At 40.4% G+C, this 22791-nt stretch overlaps 1 protein-coding gene and 1 non-coding gene across 2 annotated transcripts in view; both read right to left on the bottom strand.

Annotated features, from left to right (window-relative positions):
- Positions 1 to 22791, bottom strand: part of clmpb (CXADR like membrane protein b) — an 87965-nt gene that overhangs the window by 51635 nt on the left and 13539 nt on the right. The gene's annotated exons all lie outside the window — the stretch shown is intronic.
- trnar-ccu lies at positions 17681 to 17753 on the bottom strand. The gene has a single exon. It is a non-coding gene; the product is annotated as a tRNA-Arg (tRNA).

Here is a 22791-nt window from a genome sequence, read left to right as displayed (position 1 = left end):
ATCATATTTTGTCCTGTATTATTAGGAAGGCTCAGATGAGATGCACTTTTTGCTCTGCTAGCCATCGTTACATCATTATGCAACGGACAGACAGATAAATGCACCCTTAATGAAACACAAGTTTAAAGGATTATATAACAAACTATTTTCTTAAAACTCTCTAGGTAATACTGAATAAATTTAAAGGTTTGTTTTCACTAGTTATATGGAAATGCATATAGGCTGAAGTCTGAAGAACCACTAAAATTGCAACAAAGATACTGAAGCTTGTTGCCAGAGAGTGTACAAGTGGCTGAGACAAAAACAAACAAACAAACAAACAAACAAACAAACAAATAAATATATAAAATATTTATTTATTTATTATGATATAGCATTACTGTAGATTACATTCAAATAACCAATAGCAATATAAACAGCAATACAAAATAATATTAATAATACTAATACTAATACTACTACTACTACTACTACTACTACTACTACTAATAATAATAATAATAATAATAATAATAATAATAATAAATATTAATAATAATATTATTAATAATAATCTTTTTCTCTAATTTATCTAGTCTTAGTAATCATTTCTTGAGATCATTGTATCTATCTTCAGTTTGTCATTGCTTATTAAAGATTGGCCGCATTAAACAATGACAAAATAATGTGTGGAATAATTGAATTAAATGCATCCATGAATTAAAAGACCGTTTCATCATGCAATAGGGGGAATTTAGCCAAAACTTTGAGTTGATTTGAAAAAGGTGGTTGAATATTATACAACATACAAAGGATATAACAATATTATAACAAACAAAATAGAAAATTGTTCCGGATAGCCATAAGTACAGTACATTATATATTTCATTCCTTTAATATGAAACGTTAATAGCCAGGATTTTGTACCTTAAAATACCACTTTTGAACAAGGATGGTCCAATTTAAATCTTTTCCCAAAACCACCCCACAGTGATAGACAGATAAAACCACAAGAAAAAACCTGCTCACACACTCAAGCTTTCAAGGGTCCAAAGCAAAACACAAGGCTGCAATTTAAGTGCCAAATCCACAGGGACTCTCTTGCTCCTTGAAACAATCTCAAATTTCTTCTTGTGGATGAAGGACAAAAGAGCTTTTTCTGTGAAGTGAGCCGATGACATGGCAGCAAATAGCTACAAGTAGGATAGCACAGTGTCTTTAGCTCCAGTAGAGCAGCTCCGCAGGGCCTTAAAAGACACGGAATAGAGCTTTATTTAAACCTCAGGGATGGTGTTTATAGAAGAAAATGTACCAGACTGTGTTATCCAAACACACTCATCTCATCTTAAAGAGAGTCAGGTGAGGCTGAAATAAACCAACACACACTTTTCATAACATGACCTACACCTTGAGGTGTAAACAAATTCTAAGTATTATGCTGAAATTCTATTATAGTATTATATGGCACTAACATAATTTAGCAACAGATGCTGTAAGTTTCAAAGTGTTCATGGATTAGATTTGTTTGTCCAGCAAAACCCAAAGATGCTTTATTGGACTGATACCAGAGGAACTTTTCCTGGAGACTGCATTTTCCTGCTGTAAGAGGCCACTGACAATATGAATAGTGTTGCAATGTGGGAGTGTACATGGTCCACAGCAGTGTTTAGGTAGGTAGATACCACTGCATACTGCGAACACCCCACAAGCCCTGCTGTTTTGGAGATGCTCTGAACAGGTTGTCCTGCCAACACAGTGTTTTTCCTCCTTCAAACTCATCAACTCCAAGAACCGACTGTACATTTGTTTCCTATTGTATCCTACCTCTCAACAGGTACCTGGTTAAACAGTCCACTTGTTTAGGTAGGCTGTTGTTTGGATAAGATGAGCCAGAGCAGATCCTGCCAGGGACTGAGTTAAAACTGTGAGAATCACATGCCTCATGCTTAGCATAAACAACACACACACACACACACACACACACACACACACACACACACACACACACACACACACACACACACACACACACACACACACACACACCATGTCCCCCTGTTCAGTTCTCCAACAACGTCGCCTTATACAGGCATGGCAACAGTCTCTCACCTTTCATGGCAGCAGGGGACAAAGAGCGAAGGAGAGAGAGACAGAAACCTCACCACCTTTTATCCTGCACTGGTGGCATGTATAATGTTCCACATACGCAACCGATCTGCCTATCACAAAGGCAAGCACATGAGAGATGAGGGACTAAAGAACTGATAATAAAAATTATTTGTGGTACCTTTCTGCCTTGCTGTCTGCTGAGTCTTTCTTTAGAAACACCAAAGCACTGTGTAGGGATTTTTTTTTTTTAAGAGAAACTTGTGTCCCTGTCATAGAGCTGAGGAAATTTAACTCTCTAGGTGCTCAGTCTTAGCAAAGAAGTGATCAGTCTACTGTGTGCTTTATGCAGTGGATAAAATGTAAAAAATGTTGCGGGTGATGAGCGATTAAAATAACTGGTGATATATCGATCTTATCTTGGCAGAACCCCAAAAGTCTACAGATGTAAACTGGTTAAAAACCTAGTCGGCCCACCGATCCATTAGCCTAGCTGACATAACGCAGCATAGCAAAAAAAAATAGCATGTGTTGTACTACTTGTAAATCTGAGGAATGCAATTTGTATATTGATAATACATCTTAAGTAACACAACAACATTAATGCAAAGGGAGATGGCAGTTTAACAATACGAAGGTCAGGTTTTGTCATTTTATTCTAGACATTGAAGATTAGTATGCCCTTGTATTCCTTCTCAAATCAATTTCTATGCACATCTCTCTCAGAGTTACTTAAAAATTTACAGACATGGTCGAGAACAATTACAGTTCCTCCTCCATATTAGACCTGACATGCCTTAATGGAGACAGTCTGAGAAGCCTCGAAATGTTAAATGAATTACTGGGATTACAAGTAGCTTATTGATTCAGGCAGGCAATAAAGTGGAGCTCAAGCTTCGATCTAAGATAGGACAACTGGTGCACAGCGATTTGAACAAATACTAAAAAAATACTGTACAGTATGTCAGTCATAACAGTGTACAAACAAGTACAACCACAGGCAAAATAATTGGACAAACAATCAGATGATGTGCAATGGTTATTATCCTGCCTCCTAGACTTGTGGTAATTCCTTGTATGCTGGGATTTATGATACATTTTTTTCCCCCTGATGTAAAGTCAGGAGACTTAATATGAGCCTGAGAAAGTGAGAGTCTATAATGATCTCCCATGTAGGAAATTCCCAAGCAAGAACTGCAGCAAGAACCTTTGACGTTGTCCCATTTGCTAATTGGCACAAATGATCGATCTTGAGGTTCAGCAAAACTTTGCTTACATCCCCACCCAGCATAGCAGTAGTTGCTAACCCTAACCCTACCATCACCAAAATGGTCATAGAGCAAATTGGAAGGACCCAATCAGAAATTGCTAAAATAATCCAAGATAAATGACAACTTAAACATCAAGAACTATATTTAAAGATGTACAGATTATTGAAGACCCATGCATGTATTTGAACATCCCTGTTGTTTCGACATTAATAAACCCCATGTTTTTGCAGTAATTCCTACTTTAATGACTCCTTCAGAAACAATCTAAAGTGATTCAATCCATCTGTGTGAGCTTGAGGAGGTTTTGTTATACTAAGCCTTTAGTAAACACTTGGGTAAAACATGTTGCGAAAATACAAGCATGTTGCCATCACTCAGCCAAGTCAGAAGGGGGACCAGCTGCCTTCTCCAGGATTCAGGATCATCCATCTTTCTAGCTGAAGTCCTGGCATAGAAAAAGATGAACTTTCTCTCCGATTCAACTCCTTAGCTGAAAACTAGGTGTGGATAATGCTAGAATGTCTCTCCCCTCTAAAACTACTCCTTCCTGCTTAGAGTCGTGGTACTGTAGATCCAAAGCCTATTCAGGTAACACTGGGCACAAGATGGGAATACACCATGAATGGAACAACAGTCCATGGAAGTGCACCAGGGACAGACACATTTGCAGAGCCAAAGCCTTGGAGTGAGTGAAAGTGCATGTTTTTTGGAAGGTGTGATAAAACCAGAAAACACAGAAGGAACCAAATCACAAATGAAAGTACTATCAGACAAACCGTATCACAGGAATCTTCTTTCTCACACTCCTTCAACGAGATCTCTAGATTTAGCATCTCTAATCTCCCTGCATCACACTCTTCCTCAATTCCCCCTTTCTATCTTGAGTGTCCCTCTGAGAGCTATAAGATAAAAGGTGAAGAGTGTCGGATGATGTTGTCATGACCTTCCCATCACCATGACGGCTGCTATCAGTGCAAGACTGTCATCCAGAGGTCTGGATGCTACTTGGCTGCTAACCAATGACCTCACTCTTTCCATAAATACTTAAATGCACTCTTAGGAAAACGTCTATCTACTGACTAAAGGGCTCTTCAGTGTGTCCCTCTAGGGGGAGGCAATGAAAATCATATAACAGTCTTGGTAAAAAGGTAGGAGCATTAACCATGCAGAGCAACCTTGAAGAGCTCTGTTTTCCAAGTGTGTATACAATCAAGGTTTTAATCAAGGTTTTCTGCTTAAACTCAAAAGCTTGACCTTCAAGGGTTCTTTGGATGGTCAGCACTTTTGGCTTTCCGAAGATATTCCACGTGTCACTTGATACTCATTGTTGTAGCTATTAGCACTTTAGGGATTTTGAAAATGTGTGTAATGTATTTGTGAAAAGCTCAAAGGAAGTTTTCATCGGTGTGGTTCACATACCCTTGGGATTTGGCATGAGATGATTCACCTATTTTAATCAAGTGCTGCTTTGAACCCATGCTGGCATTCTAATGACCATCGTTTATCACCATGGTTGGGGGAAGCGGCTCAGACATCTGTCAGAAGGAAGGATACCCTGATTGGGCAATGAACCTGAGCGGTCACTATAGAGCCAATCCCGATGACCTTCAACACTGAGGTCAGAGGCCACACAACAATAAAGGCCAGTAAGCTTCAGGTATAAGGGTGTGATTGAGGGCAGGATAGATATTAAAGGCTTCCACCCCCATCTTTAGACTATCATTTGGGACCTCTAACATGGCTAAGAGGTCAGTGCAGGTGAAATTTCACATGATTAATTTTGACAAGGCCATGATGTAAATCTTGTGGTACTTAATTTGATCACTATTTATTGCATTTCATCTTGGAGTAAAAGGTCAAGCAAAACAGTTTAGATTAAAACAGCAGCCCCACATTGGTCAACGGTATCCATTATATACCGGATCATCTGATGCGATTATACTTTCTGATTACAAGTCCCTCCTTGGTTTCTTGAAAGGAAGTGGATTCAGGTGGAAACCTTTTTGATTGGGAAACATGATATGTGATATGTGGCTCTTTTGTCCTTTTGCTTATATTACCATGTGCTTGCTTTTGTTTGTATTTAAGTCTTTGGCGTGCTTCCTGATTGTGGTCAAGTGTTGATTAGTTTTTCTTCATACGACCTCTTGTTGTGTCTTATTCTCTTTGCAGATTTATTGTCAGTCCTCCTGGTTGCTTGCTTGTGCAATGCCCCATACTGTAGTTCATGAGGATTCTCGGATGGTCCACAATAAAACAAATGCAGAGTGTACCTACAACGGGAGCAGTTGGCTCACAGTGGTAAGAGAGATCGAGCGTGAGTTTTTTGAGGGAGTATTTGAGGGAGAGCTGACATCATCTTGACTCCACCGCTGAGGCAGAGAAGGCCTCACTGTACCAAGCAGAAAACACAGTGAGCTGTGCAAAATTGTTTCACATCTGGGAGCAAACGCTTGATAAATCCTCCCCCTCCCACCGCCCATCTCGACCTCACGGCTAAAAACATCTGGATTCTCAAACTGCACATTGAAACACGATTCCTCGACCTGGCTAATCGCCCAGTGCAGGCCTTATAGTTTCTACGGCATCGCAAATATGTACTTCTTGCCAATAATAAACAACAGCCTTGCTTGTATTTTTGTGAAAATGCTGAAAGAGAAGCAGCTAAAACTGTTCTCTGTGGATAAATGTCATTAACAAATGAAATGAACTGAGCCTAGTGTGCTTCATTTAAATCATACACGCTCATACTCAAAATCGCTGGAACGCTAATGATGACTTCTCCTTTTCAGATTTCAGTAGAGGAAATTTTTAATGGGTCAGATAGCTGTACTGGTTATTTCTGTCTTTATTCTTTATATCACTGCTTCATAGTCCATAAATAGAGGAAGTAATTTCTGGCGAAAATGAGCTGATTTCGATAGAATATTATTAGGCTTTTAGAGACATTAAGATTACATTGGAACTGTGTTTAAATGTCTCATCACTGAAGAAAATGAGAACAATTTTATCACCATTCTAGATAATTGGACATTAACGAAAATCACTCCCAAAATTACTGCCTTACATTTAATGGTCTAATATATTGCAAGTCAGGGGGACACGGTGGCTTAGTGGTTAGCACGTTCGCCTCACACCTCCAGGGTTGGGGGTTCGATTCCCGCCTCCACCTTGTGTGTGTGGAGTTTGCATGTTGTCCCCGTGCCTCGGGGGTTTCCTCCGGGTACTCCGGTTTCCTCCCCCGGTCCAAAGATATGCATGGTAGGTTGATTGGCATCTCTGGAAAATTGTCCGTAGTGTGTGTGAGTGAATGAGAATGTGTGTGCCCTGCGATGGGTTGGCGCTCCGTCTAGTGTGTATCCTGCCTTGATGCCCGATGACGCCCGAGATCCCCGTGACCCGAGAAGTTCGGATAAGCGGTAGAAAATGAATGAATGAATGAATATATTGCAATTCCTACTGTTTTACAGGAGAATTCTGTAACAGTAAGAGAATATATAAATAAATGTGGTATGTTTAAGGATATTAATAGTGAGGTGCTGCAAAGTTTGACCACTTGCATGATTAGAAAGTCAGGATGTAAAATCTGTCCTATATTTTATAGTGAAAACATTTTAGAATTAGAGCTCTACATCTGCAGGTATATAGTCTGTGATATTGACTAGCTAGCATAAGTAGGACAATTTAGCTGTGGGTAAGTGGAAAAGAAAATCTTACAGAAACAAATGCATTAATATGAACGATTTAAAATGCTTACTTGCAACCCTGCTACATGTGTATATGGCTTTATGTTTATTTATTTATTTCACCGTGACACATGAAGCTTTCTAGGATGAATTATATGCCCCGTTATGGAGGACGTACTGTAGCACCCACTAAAAGTAAATCAAATCAAATCAAATTTTATTTGTCACATACACATACATACATACAGGGTACGATATGCAGTGAAATGCTTTATGCAACTGTCCGGTATAAGAATAAAAAATATTTAAAAAAAAAAAGTATAAAAAAAGCAAAAAAAATTAAATAAGAATAAAATAATAAAAAATAATAAGTAAACTATATAAAAAAAACTATATAAAAATTTGAAAATATAGATGAAGAAATATGTATATACATATATATATATATAAATATACATATACATAAATGTGTATGGTTTTTAAAGATTTAAGGATAAAGTGTCCGGATGCAGTATGGTGTGTAAATAGTGTACAAAATGGCACTGTGCTGTACAAGTCCAGAGTTAAAGTGTCCTTAGAATGTCCAGGTGAAGTACAGTATGGACATTATCTGACTTACAGTCAAAACTAAAACCTTATTTGAAACTGTTACTTGGTGCAAGCTTTTATTTTATTGTTCCAGGCTATTTGCCTAAAGATTTCAACAAATCACTGTTGTTTTAATACACACCCACCTCTCCAGGGTTTTGCGCTAACAGTTTGCAGCCGTTTTCCCTGCGTTTCTACGCAACTAAAAGCTTTCACAAGGTTGTGTTACTAACACTCTCTGTTGCTCCGCAGATGTTGCGCTCCATGTTTTGCTGTCCTTGGTGAATTAGCCGAGATGTTGATGAATTGCTGTAGAGGTGTCATCATCATGTGAACACATTTAGGCTGTATGCAAACTGCTCTGTCAGCTCTGAGCACATTCGACGGGTTAATGCTGACCGGAAAAATAAATAACTAAATAATGAAACGGCGGTAATTAGCAAATTAGCGAAAGAGAGTGAGTTTATCTTTTGTTTGCTTTGCTCCATTCGTTGAAACACTGGATTCATACTCTGAGTCAGGGGCGGTTCTAGGGTTTCATCTTTACGGGGTTTTAGCCCTCAGTGAGAATTTAAAACAAGAAGAGTTTTATATGATATATTATATGACTACATAGTAAGCCAAAAGTTATGGTATTATTTAAAATGGCAAAAGTGGACACCAAAATTTTATGCATGATGTAATGATGCCAGTCTTGAATCAAATCAGTTCATGTATGTGTGCATTCTCTACAAACAGTGTGTCCAATGAATGCAGTCATTAATAAAAAAAAATATTCACAAGACAAAGACCAAATCAATAAATGTTATTTTTATTTAGTATTGATATTGCATTAATATTTTGTTTGTGCTACAACTCTGGTAATAAGAATAGTGACAGTTCACTGCTTTTGGTTGCCGTCTTTGCGTCTTTCCGCCGATTAACGTTATAGATAAACGCCTCCAGCTCTGACTGCGCGTGCACGCTGCGCGTACCTGTGCTTTTCTGTTCAAATAAAGCAGACAGCTGATGACGCACTTTTGAAAGACTACAACACACGCGTGTAAAAGCAAAGGAAAAAAATCACTCTTGGATCAAACTGATAAATAACTTTCTTTCCCATCGACATCATGTCCTGCATTTTACCGTAATTTTTATTGTTTATTTATGAAAGTAAAAATTATACTTATAGTTTTAGGGTGGCTGAGATCACACACAGGGGGCTGAAGCCACACTAAAAAAGGCCTAGAACCACCCCTGCTCTGAGCACTGAATGCAAGTTGGCTATCTAATTATCTGTCTAATTTTTCATTTTATAAGCAATAAAGATTCAGTTGGAATAGAGGTATGAATGCAAAATGAAACTGATTTAGGCATTATCATGTTGAAAGGGTTAATAGCCTGAAAGAAAGAAAAGATTTCATTAGAAATGGACTTATTTCACAGCTCCACAGTGCACAAAAGCACAATGATCTACTAAAAACAGTGGCTAATGATCTGAATCACTTTTCTCATAGTTCATCAAGTCACACATGGATTCACTTTATATAAAGCGGGCTTTTAAGTCCTCAGCGGTTTGTCTGTGAGCTCTCACCATCTCTGGAATGGGGAGAGATGGAATTATAATTAATTCCTCTCTTCCCTGGCTCTCGCTGCAGTGTTTTGTTTTAATCTCTTTGATCACTAGCCACCGTATCGTTTCCTTATCGGCTGTCTCAATTATAATCCTCGGCTGAGCTCGAACTCGGACTGACTGCTACTCAGCAACACCGACTGTCCTCCAGGCTTCTCTTTGTCTCTGCATTTCTTTCTCATAAAGTTATGCGATTGATTAGCAAACAGACGCAGGCTTTTAGCTTTTTAATCTGTCTCTGGCCCAGACGACTGCTTGGAGATTTCATGGAAAGCCTGGCCTGCTTAAATATACGCTTAGCACGGTGGCTAAGTGGTTAGCACGTTCGCCTCACATCTCCAGGGTTGAGGGTTCGATTCCCGTAGTTCAGATAAGTGGTAGAAAATGAATGAATGAATGCAAAAAAAAGTATGCTGCAGAATTAATTTAGTTGATGTTAAAGCCGGAAGAGTTGTTAGTACGTTGGTCTCACCCCTATGCCGTTGGGTGTTTGATTCCCGTCTCTGCCCTGTGTCTGTGTGTATGTGGAGTGTATGTTCTGGACTCCCAATTGGAAGGTTGTGAGTTTAAAGACCACCGAGCTGCTGTTAAGTCACTATGGATAAGGGTGAATGTGAAATGTAAACATCTGTAGTGTGAGATTGTGTCCTCTAATAGGTTTGCACCCTGTCCAGGGTGTCCCCTACCTTTCGCCCTGAGTCCCCTGAGATGAACTCCATGCTCTCTGCTAACCTGTGTAGGATAAGCGGTATACAACTTGGACAGACCTTGACTTAATTTCCATGGAATCTATCACCAATTCCTAATGCTGTCAAATGTCAAGTGTATTACAGTCCTGGAGGTCAAAGATTACGTGCTCTAATGATATCAGATGATTTTTCTCTTGGTCTTCTTAATGAAACTCTTAAAAAGAGCTTCTACCTGAATTGAAAAGTTTATTTGGGTCACTATAATATGACGTGTACAGTATTATAGGAGAGAGGGCTGCAACCTGGGCATCCAACTATCAAAAAAATGATCATAACCAGACCTGCTGGAGTCCCTGCTTGCACTCTGATCACAAGGTACACTCTTTTAAACCACTTCAGGATGAGCAGATGGTATGTAATATTCTGTTCTCCCTCCGTGTCGAGCTTCATGTGAACCGCTGTTGGCTGATGTGATGCCAGATCCTGATCCAGTTCCACTGCTGAGGCTCCTCTTACCCTCCAGATCTAACTGATTCGTTCTGATCCTGAGCGTTTTACCTTTCATGACTCACTTTCTGCCGCTGTGCATGGGATACCCTAAAATTTGCATGTCCCAAATAAACAGCCTTGAGTTAGAGGATGATTTCAGCTGGATATTATAGACCTGTTCTTCTCAACATCTCTTCCTCGTGCTGTCTCAGGGAGTTTGAGCTTGATCTCATAACCTCTGACACCACTACAAGCAAATCCCTATGAAGCTGCTTTATTAAACAAACTCATTTGTTCATTCGTTTATTCTGAAGTTAGTCGAAATTTTCTGGAGTTTTTTGGAATTTCTGGAAAATAAACAACACAATAACAAATGACGACCTGATGTTTCTCACTCTCTCCATGCCATTAATTGAAATAAATCTCTAGTTGTACCTACTTAGTGTACCTGTCACCGTTTGGAAGAAGGATATAAAAAAGCCGGAGGTGCTTCCGAGAAAAAATAAGGGTCATCCAGACTGTTAGAGACTAAATTAGCATTCTCGCTAATCACACAAATACAGGGAGCGCTCTCTCAGGCTGTCATTACTGGCTGCTAAATTGCAGTTCATTATCATGCACTGAGCCCTAGTGTGCATGTGTGTGCATGTGTGCATGTGTGTGTGTGTGCATGTGTGTGTGTAGATTTGGCATCCGCCTTGAGAAACATTCGATAAGATCATTTTCCCACTCAAGGCCAGCTCAGCCTTATCACGCCATCATTAGCGACACGAGAACGTCACGCGAAGTCTTTCCATCACATTCCACATGCCTGCTTGATGATATATTTATTTATTTAGCTCATTTCATTATTTACACTGGTTAACAGTGGCACATCCTGAATCTAATTATAGGTTTGCGCACGCTGCGTTTACATCACAAATGAAGCGAGCTGATGATCATCAGGAGGACAGACGAGGCACAAGAGAGACCAGGGACGTTTGTGTCTTGAGGATGCTAAAATATTCAGATTGATACATTTTTTCTTTCCTGCTTACAAAGACTCAGAACAGGACTCTGGCGGAGTTCAGAGAAAGTTTGTTTGCTGTTCATGTGGTTGGTAAGGAAGCGAAGAAACAGATGATGGGAAGAAACAGCGAAAGGGAAACACAGAAGTACGGCTTCAAAGAGTTTGTATGGTATCCCAGGCAGCCGATAGATGGCTGGGAAGGAACACGGTGACTCGGCGTCTGTGTCGTTGCAAAATGGAAATGAACAGCGAGTCATGGAGAAAGAAGGAGGTCTGAGAAGGAAGTATCGCTTCTACTTAGAAAGTAAAATTCTGCTCTTTCTTTAGCACAAATTATTATCGGTTCAGCACATGTATTCAGTGGAAAGTTTTCAGCAGAAATACATCTCTCCGTTTGTTTCTAACACCTTACTTTCTACAGTATTTATTACTGCCATTAATTTGCACACTATTTAACAGAGATGGGGGACTCGAGTCATAAGACTTGACTTGACTTTGACTTGACATTCATGACTTGAGACTTGACTCGGACTTGAGTTAAATGATTCAGAGATGGGGGACTCGACTTGACTCGAGTCAGACTTAAGTCGCAAATTTGAGACTTGAAAAATATTAAAAAAAAGACTCGACTTGCCTTTGACTTGACATTCATGACTCGAGACTTGACCCGGACTTGAGTTAAATGATTCAGAGATGGGGGACTCGACTTGACTCGAGTCAGACTTAAGTCGCAAATTTGAGAGTTGAAAAATTATATATATTTATAAATATATTTATTAAATATATATTAAATATATATATTTGAGAGTTGAAATTTATATATATATATTTCTGGCATTCGGCAGACACCGTTATCCATTGCGACATTTTATTTAAATTTATACAACTGAGTGTTAAGGGCCTTGCTCAGGGGCCCAGCAGTGGTAGCTTAATGGCAGGATCTCAGATTTTTGAGAAATGCTTCAGAACAAACGTGTAGCCAATGAGCAGAAAGGGGCGGGGCTTGTCAATATGCGGCGGAGAGAGTGTTCAGTGCGCATGTGTGACATTAGCAGAAAGCGGTTTTAACATTGACATGGAGGATAAAAACAAAAAAAGAAAGTGAAGAAAGACTTACGATAAGGCAAGAAGTAGGACGTGTTAATATAGGATCAGCTTTCCAGCACTGGAGAGAACTGAAGGAGCAGGAAGTTGGCCACATATTCACAGGTTGGAGTTTCCAGAGTCAATAACTCCTGAGCTAAACGCTGTTACTACACAAATAACACCTCTTTTCTATCGTCGTAATGTAGAGAGGCAGCTACAACCGCGTTTAGTGTAGTAACAGCGTTTAGCTCAGGAGTTACTGACTCGGGAAACTGAACACTCTCTTCGCCCATATTGAAAAGACCCGCCCCTTTCTGCTCATTGGCTACACGTTTGTTTTGATTTTTGTTTTGTTTGGTGGCCCAACACAGTTTTAAGAAGCATTTCTCAAATATCGGAAACCCTACCTTTAATGGATCTGAGATTCAAACTCACAGCCTTCTGATCAGTAGTTTAACCACTAGGCTATATATTTATTGTGTTTAAGTACAAAGTGTAAAAAAAAAAAAAAGAAAGATAAATATAGAAAAAACTGTAAAATCAGGGGTTGGACAATAAAGTGTGTTAAACACACACGAGGGCATGAGTTGCTCTTACCCAGGCAGCAAGTCCTCCAAATCTACACACTCCATTTAGAGTGAAGTTTAATGTTGTGGAACGTCCAGAAATTCATATGGCTTACGCTATAGCAATGATAAACAGTTATTCCTTTACTAGTCTTTTCTTTCTCTCTCTATTGAAGTTAATAATACTGAGAAACTACAAACCGTTAATTCCTCTGTTCTGAACACTTTAGCATGTAACAAATCTTAAAGCTTAACACTTAAATTCTAATAATCAGAACTTTAGAACTGATTCCACAAATGCTAAATAAATCTCTTGACAAAGATTAAAAGTTCGGATAAAGGTATAGAGTCACTATAGTTAAACTAATGATAAAGTATTAGGGTGTATAAGTGCATTAACATAAACCTGTGGATTGATTTACAGCTGGAACTAAAACAATATTCTGTTTCTTAGATTAGATTAGATTAGATTAGATTAGATTAGATTAGATAAAACTTCGAAAAGGATAACGGGAACAATAGAGGCACACGATTAGAAAGACTCAGCAAATAATATGCATAAGACAACTGGTATAAATGGGGAAGCAATTAGAGAAACATTAGGCACAGGTAGGTGTGCAGAGGAGGAAAGGGGATAAAGATAGATGTGGCAAAAACACCTGAGTACAAAATAAAAACAACAAAACATAACACATTACATAAACAAACCCCTGCTGGAACGCCCCCTGGTGTACAGGCAGGAAATAGTCCAAGCCATCCATGACAGTCGAAGTGATTTTAAATGCAAATCACCTTATATCTATACTTCAGTGATACAGGGTATGAACAAGGACAAGGTTAAAGGCATACAATTAAGAAAAAACCCCAAGAGCAATTCATTAAACATCATATTTACGGATGTAAAAACTTCTAATGAGAATAAATTATTGAATTATTCCAAGTTGTGTCTTGGCAGTGATGTATTTTCACGAAAGGTGCCAATAATTTTAAGTTCTATAAGTTGGATGGCTGAGAGATGTGAGATCTTTCCTCTATGTCTAAAGCACTATTCGGACGGGATTAGTTTTACGTGGGGACGTGGGAGTAAAGTAATTATTACCAGAGCTTCTCTGTGATTTTAGTTCCGTCCGAATGTGCCATCTCGGTAATAATTACGGACAATGTCAGTAAAGATTACGGCGACTGAAAATTACCTCAGGTAACACTAATCCCGTCCGAATAGACCCGCTGTAAATATGTACTCTAAAATTCCGTCATTTCCTGTTTAAATGTTTTTGGCACGTTTTACAAGCATGGAGGCGCTTGAAACAGGAAGCAACGTCATACGCACATGACGACAAGGAGGTTACCGTGGTGCATAAAGCGAGTTACCCCTCCCACTTCTGCTAGTTTTACTGAGATGTCTTGTCCCGTGCGGATTGGCCAATTAATATTACAGACGTCCTGAGGTAAAATTGCATTACTCCACGTCCCCACGTAAAACTAATCCCGTCCGAATAGGGCTTTAGACACACAAGGTCTTACAGGATTCCAGTATTTTCCGCACTATAAGGCGAACCTAAGAGCCTTAAATGTTCTCAAAAATCGGCCATGTGCCTAATAATACGGTGCGCTTTATATGTGCACTGAGTTCCAAAATCTGTAAAAATGTTGTTGTGTTACTTTGGTAAGCAATCCGCTTGATTGACTGTCGGACCATTTCCCGCTGACACAGGGACGTAATACGTACACTACGCACGCTGGCAGCGATAAACCAATCAGAGGACATTACGCAATACGTACAGTACGTACGCTTACCTCCTCCACATCTCCGGTAGGTGAGGACTTTGATGGATTTGTGGGAGAAGATTGATTAAAAAATAATGTGTGCATATTGTTAAATAGTAGAATAAAATTCAACTAAACTCACTGTTTTGCTTCCGGTACCTTTTTTTGTAGAGCGTATGTTTTAGCGTGCGCCTTACAGTATGTATGGGTTAAGTAATAGACCCCGTAATTGAGACTGCGCCTTATAATCCGGTGCGCCTTATGGTGCGGAAAATACGGTACAAGACCGATCTCTGAAGCTGTTCCGACCCAGAAAAAAACACACATTTAAAGCACAGAAAAAAACTGGTTTCATTAAAAATGCATTGGATTTCATCTAAACTCCAACTCACCTACAGCCTGTAGCCTAAAACATTTCAGACCATGGCTAAAAATGTCACATTAAAAATGAAAGAAAGCAGAAGACGGCGGTTTGTTTCTGTTTTGTTCCTGTTTGTGATCCAGACAAACTGATTCCACGCGTTATGTATTACTTTAAAGGAAGGATTTTAAAAAAAAAAAAATTGGGGGTGGGGGGGTGGGGGGGTTGCACTACACAAATGTGGAGAAAAATGATGAAATCAAGATTGATCCAGACAGCTGAGGAATTTTTGTTACAGTTTGGAAAATTAGATTAATTTATTTCTCTAATCCTATTTATTTATTTATTTATTTATTTATTTATTTATTTATTTATTTATTTGTTTGTTTGTTTGTTTGTTTATTTGTGTGTGTGTGTGTGTGTGTGTGTGTGTGTGTGTGTGTGTGTGTGTGTGTGTGTGTGTGTGTGTGTGTGTAAATGCCTTAGACACAGAAATTGTGAAAGAGGCCATGTCATAAGCAGACGTAATAAACTCAACGATGCCCAGCTTGGATGGTTATTCATCTCAAGTCTATTTGATTATCTCACCCATTGTTTCATGTTTCCTTCACAGGCAAAACCAAAGAAAGAGAAATGAGGAGAAAGAAAAAGAGAATGGATGCAAAAAAAAGTATGCTGCCCGTCGAGGTCGTGGTTGGATTCGAAGCATGTCCCAGGAGCACTGGGTGTGAGGCAGGAACTTTCAAGGGTTTCGGTTCGATTTAAACAGACTAAATTCTGCAACACAATGCAAGATGTGGCACAAGCAGAGGAAGAGAACAGAGCTCAGGATATGTAGACTAAAGCTGAACATGTTAACAAAAGTAGTGAGTTCACAAAACTAGTAATCGATTTGTCGATCAATGATTTGTTTATAGATTTATTTATCACTAATTCAGTGTTTCTCATCCTCACACTAATTTGTCTATGCCTACGGTTTGTCTTTATCTTTTATTTCCACAGTAGGATTTCTGCCCATTTAAGTCGATAGAGCAATGGTGATGTTTTCAGTCCTACGCCACATCACACAGGAAACATTATTACTGTTTTTTTTAATTATGAGCAATTTGACTTCAAAGCAAACTAAACAGCAAATGAACTAAAAGTATTCATTTTGCTCTTGAAAAAAGGGATTTGAAGTCTACAGATTATTTCTTCTGCCTGCGAACGGCACCGGTCGAATATATTCATAAGCTAACACGGGCTGGATCTTGGCGTCCCTTGATGTGCTCGAAACAGCCTTTGCAAATACACATTGTGACTTCCGTGGCATACCAGAGAACAGAAACATTTTCACATTCAGTAGATATCCAGAAGACACTACACACACACACACACACACACACACACACACATATCGTACACACTCCGGCAGTCTGAAGAAAACACAAATTTCCCCCCAGTATGAATCAATCATTTCTCCTTCCTTCTCAACTCTGCTCCTCTCTGCCACAGTAAACAGATTGATTGGCCCAGGTCTTGCTGACTCACACATTTCTTGCATTAAATGGGGAGGGACATCATTTCCACACCAGTGCTTGTGTCCCCGTCCCTCATCCAGAACAAGGTTAATACATACAGTACACTTCTAAACTGGGCATGCTCAGGGTTTGGGGCAGAAAAACACAGAGAGCGAAAGACCAAGGAAACGTGTGACGACTGACGCACCGAGCTCACCTAGAGTCTATGGAACAGCGAGCATCATTACTAGTTGACTCAAATCTTCTCTGAAATGTTGTCTGAAGGAGAGAGCGTAAAGTATACAGTATGCTGGAAAAAGTTCATACATTCATTCATTTTCTAACGCTTATCCGAACTACCTCGGGTCACAGGGAGCCTGTGCCTATCTCATTCGTCATCGGGCATCAAGGCAGGATGGACGGAGTGCCAACCCATCACAGGGCACACACACACACACTCTCATTCACTCACACACTACGGACAATTTTTCCAGAGATGCCAATCAACCTACCATGCATGTCTTTGGACCGGGGGAGGAAATCGGCGTACCCGGAGGAAACCCCCGAGGCACGGGGAGAACAGGCAAACTCCACACACACAAGGCGGAGGTGGGAATCGAACCCCCAACCCTGGAGGTGTGAGGCAAACGTGCTAACCACTAAGCCATCACCTCCTACAAATGCATTAAATAGTAGTATTAAATTGTATTTATTTATTAAATATTATTTTACTTTTTATTACTTCTATTGGGATCAAACTCACAACCTTCCAAACGGCAGCCCAACACTAGAATTACTAGGCTACCACATGCCTACAATTCTGAACATTACAACCGCTTCACCACTCTGCTTAAGCACATCCCCGATGGGACTTGAACCCACAATCCTGGGCTTAGGAAGCCAGTGCCTTAACCATTCAGCCAAAGCCTAGAGCAAAAGTGGTAGTTTTTGCTGCACCGCGCTGCTTAAGCACACCCCAGATGGGATTCGAACCCACAATCCCTGGCTTAGGAGGCCAGTGCCTTATCCATTAGGCCACTGGGGCACTCCTACACATCCCTAGATCTCACCTTAGTGTTTGCAGCAGCTGCTCCTCACCTGTGGAATCAACTTCCTTCCAGACATCAGAAATGTTTTTAAGTCTAGGCTCAACACATACTTTTATTCACTGGCTTTACCAGCCTCTTAACCTGGCGTTTATTGTCAAACTATTTATCTCCTTTTGTTCTTTCTACTCATAGTTAGATAATCTAATTTTAGTATGTCTTGTAATTTTATTATGTGCTTTATTCATCGTAAGCTGAATTCAAATATATAACTTACTTATTTACTTACTAAATGAAATATGAATATGCATAATATCAGGCTCTGGTGTGAATACATAATATTTGGCAACCCTTAGTTATACAAGAGCAGTTCATTTCTGAGACCCTGTAAAAGAACTGTAAACCTCATTTATTTTTACCCTTCTCACTAAACCACACAATGGCACAAAAGAATCCCTGTAATGAGATTTTTTTTATGACCAATCAGCTAGCAGCACGGCAGACAATAGCAGGCTGATATGAGCGATCTCTGAAATTACTTAGGACAAACTCCAGCCTGCAGAAAAACAAGCAAACGCTCAGACAGGAAAAAAAAAAAAAAGAAGCGGTATATACTGTAGGTTTTGCAGTCCAGCATACATTTGCCACAAGCTACATGCACGTTTATGCATTCAAATGACAATGCACAGCGCGATAAACCAAAACGCTCGCCTGCCGGACAGGACGCGTTAAACTCCGGCTCCATGCCGCTTGAGTGAAATCAATAGTGGGTGACAGAGTGTGGGGGAAAACAAATGCAGGAGAAACAAAGAACATACATATCGGTGAAAAACGGGTGAGGAGTAAAAAGGTTCAGGATTCATCTACCAACTCAAACAGCTGCTTGAAGTGCGACGATGATGATGATGATGATGATGATGATGATGATGATCTCATCGGCTGTACATCCGAAGAGCGAAGGGCAATTTTCATGTTGACAATTTTGTTTTTTTTGTTTTTTCTCAAAATGCTACTGATTCTGATTATTTTCTACTCAGTAGTGGAGTTTCATTGTAATTTATAGATCTATCATTATAATAGAAGCCTTTATTATTGTCACATGTACATTACAGCACAGGGAAATTCTTTCTTCACGTATTTCACCGTGGGTCGCAGCCCAGGGGTCGATATGCTTCAGTGCCCCGGAGCAGGTACAGTAAGGGTCTTGCTCAAGAGCCCAACAGTGGTAGATTAGCAGTGCTGAGGCTTGAACCATGATCAACAGCCCAGAGCCTTAACCGCTTGAGTCACCACTGCCCCGCATAAGGCTAAATATAGCAGTGTAAAGGGTGTACAATATACGTGTTAAAAGCTAGCAGAGGGCAAAGCCGTGTCTTGTCTGCGATATACCGAGCACCAGGAAAATCAAGCGAAAAATTTAAGATTGATTTCTCTCTGTATCATCATCCGCTGCTTTCGTGTTATCGGCTTGCTTTATCAGTCTAGTCTAGTGTTCTAGGGATGTTCTAAAACTGGTGGAAAATTAGCACTCATTAACCAAGTGAAACTCTAAAGGACAGAAGCGGGACACGAGGACGCTCGCCGTACGAGCGATAACAAAGAGATAGCGGGCAGGTTGGAATGTCGAACCCAAGTCTGTTAAAAATTGTGCTACTTTAATACTACATCTGTATAAGTAGTTGTTCAAAGGGATCTGAACTTTTCAGGTTGAAAACACACCCACACGCAAACTGGCTCGACTCTTGTTCTGGCCTGACCGTGATGGATACGATCGCAGCTCTTGCTAACAGATGCACTTTTTCAGTATCCTGTCACCGTGTCCTCCAGGTGACCCTGAAGAGGAAACACTCCTGTCCGAGACCTGCTCCTTTCATGATACACAACAGAGCAGAATTCTGGGTATTGATCCCGATCTCTTGAACCGAGACGTGATATATATCATCGTCCGGGGCGTTGAGGGATTGAGTAAGAGAATCTGGGAGAAGAAAAAGACAGAGACTAATAAGTCTGAGCTTTTCAATGGAACATATGGAGTTGAACAGTTTTCCTCCTGAGACAAACACTGGCATACTGAATAATGGGTGCTTGGGTAGAAAGTACAGGAGCTTCATCGGTGAACATCTGAAGACTTCAGCAGGGAGGAGTTAGTGTTAATTCTGTAATGAACTCAGTAATCACTCTGACCTGGTAGTTCCTCAGGAGCTCCTGGTTGCTTAATTCCACTGGACTACAAACTGTTGTAGAAAGGACATTATTTACATTTATATTATTTACATTTATATTATTTCATGTCCGGTGTCACTAAATGAGGATGAGGTTCACTGCTGGCTCTGGTTCCTCTCAAGGTTTCTTCCTCATATCATCTCAGGGAGCTTTTCCTCACCACCGTCACTTCGGGCTTGATCGTTAGAGATAAATATTATTTCCTTTATATTAAGACTGAATGAAATGCAGCAATTCAAGAAACCATTAAGATTTTATGCTTTATTTCTCTGACAGTTACAAAGAACTGATAATAGAGCCTTATTCTCTAAATGCTATATCATTCATTCATTCATTGATTCATTTTCTACCGCTTATCCGAACTTCTCGGGTCATGGGGAGCCTGTGCCTATCTCAGGTGTCATCGGGCATCGAGGCAGGACACACCCTGGACGGAGTGCCAACCCATCACAGGGCACACACACTCTCATTCACTCACACACTCACACACTACGGACAATTTTCCAGAGATGAAAATCAACCTACCATGCATGTCTTTGGACCGGGGAAGGAAACCGGAGTACCCGGAGGAAACCCCCAAGGCACGGGGAGAACATGCAAACTCCACACACACAAGGCGGAGGCTGGAATCGAACCCCCAACCCTGGAGGTGTGAGGCGCACGTGCTAACCAATAAGCCACCGTGCCTCTCTGCTACTGTATATAATGATATTTTTAAAATAAATAACATTTCTCCATGTCCACTCCGGACAAGGATGTACAAATGAATACGTGTTTACATAAATTACAAGTTTCATCTAGATTTTGTTTTTTTGCAAAAATTTCATTCAGCAATAATAAACACACACCTAAACATATTATACACATATCCATCCCACACACACACACACACAAGATTTCTGGCAGAACTCTGGCTACGCCGTTCCTCCCATCGCCCTTACCTGTGTGCCTGTAGTTAACGAGGCCCCTACTCTCCCAGAATGCCAAGTTGTCCGTTCGTTAGCTCGCAGACGAGAGCAGGAAGATAAGCCACAGCATTCGGGGACAGGCAGCTCGGCTCTCTAATCCCTTCTGAGCAACTTTAAGCCTGTCGTTATCAGAAAGCTCGCTCTTTTTAATTGCGCCTGCCTTAAACGCATTAGCCTGCCACCCTCGCGTGCTCCTCGTCCTCGGGATGACACGGCTGCGAGCCGCCAGTCGGCATACGAGGTGCCGTAATTGATGTCCGTCTAATTTAATTGGGCCCGAGAACCTATTTTATAGTCTCGTCTCCAAACTTTGCCTGCAGTGTAAACAATTAACATCGAAGCATGAATTGTTCCTGCCTAGAAGGGATCAGAGTTACACAGCTCTCGCTTTTCGTTATGCTCACATTAAAAAAAAAAAAAAAAAAGCATTCAGCGGAGGTGAGAAAGATGTGAAAACGCTTCTCTGTACAGGGAGGCTTTTTTTCTGGGGTGCGAATGAGCGCTGTAGGTAAAGCTGCTCTCTGAAGCATGGCAAGGTCTGTCTGTGGCATGAATAAATAATAGTCAGTGTGTAGTAAATACTCTGAGCAGAATCTCTTCAGCAGCATCCAATCCACTTTACTGGGTCAGACACTCGAGGATTGGAAAACGCACAAGTCCGTGGACGGCAGCTGAAACGTTAAATGATTTTATATTGAACCTACGCTGTGAAGCTCAGAGAGGGTGGGAAATGAGATCTTGCCTCAGACAATCCTCCAGGGCATCTCTGTTACTTCAGAACCAACAAGATATGATGATGATGATGATGATGATGATGATGATGATGATAATGATGATGATGATGAAGAGTGCTTTATCCTGGCCTGGGTTACACAAGATCCTGAGTCTATACCAGGAACACTGGGCCCCTTGGACATGACATTAGAGGTCTTCTTGGATCTAAAGAAATGTACCCGACCCGAATGTACTGTACCCGAACCCGAAGTGCATAATTTTTTTTTTAAAAGAAAGACCCGACCCGAGACAAACCCGAAAAAAATTGACCCGAGTCCGACCAGACTCGTTGGCAATTTTTTTTATCCCGACTGGACCCAAATGTTGCGTAACTCTACACTAAAGTGACCGCTACAGCGTGGATTCAAAATTGATTGAAAGGTCTGTTTCAACGAAAATTAGCTTAGCGCCAGCCACATGTGGCCAGCCACACGTCGCAAGAGGTCTTGGCAAACAGAGGAGATGTTGGAAAAGGACTCGGGTCGATGCACACACACGAGATACAGTAGTTTGGGTCTTCTCGGTTCTGTTCGGTAAAAACACATTCATTTTAAATCACCCGAGACCCGATGCCGCTATTATTAGACCCGACCCGTGTCCGAGGCGCACGTGAAACTTTTAGACCCGAACCCGCTCGGTTCTCGGGTCGGACCTCGGGTTTTCGGATCTAAGTGGACCCGTGAAGACGTCAACATGACATTCATAAAAATCCTTCATAATTTAACCCAATTAAGCACCTACAATTCACCTACTGACTTATTTTCAGAACCCAAAGGTTGACTTAGGTTCAGAACCCATGATATGTTTTTCTTTTAAAGGGGCTTGCTGTATATTATATGTATGCTGTATTTCAGAAGCCTTAAATTCTCTGTAACATAACATTTCTGAACATCTACGATATGTTACATGAACTCTGGCAACAAGCTTGCATGACTTTCCAGAGTGCAAAAGTTTGCATACCCTTGAAAGAAAGGAAATGATTTACAGCAACAAGACATTAACCAGCGAGGTTTTTTTTTTTGTGATTGTTGCCACCAAACTTGTTGAATCTGAAAAACTCCTACTTTAAAGA

This window comes from Tachysurus fulvidraco, chromosome 13, assembly GCF_022655615.1.
Source record: "Tachysurus fulvidraco isolate hzauxx_2018 chromosome 13, HZAU_PFXX_2.0, whole genome shotgun sequence".
NCBI classification, from domain to species: Eukaryota; Metazoa; Chordata; class Actinopteri; order Siluriformes; family Bagridae; genus Tachysurus; species Tachysurus fulvidraco.
This window is presented reverse-complemented; position numbering and strand designations above follow the sequence as displayed.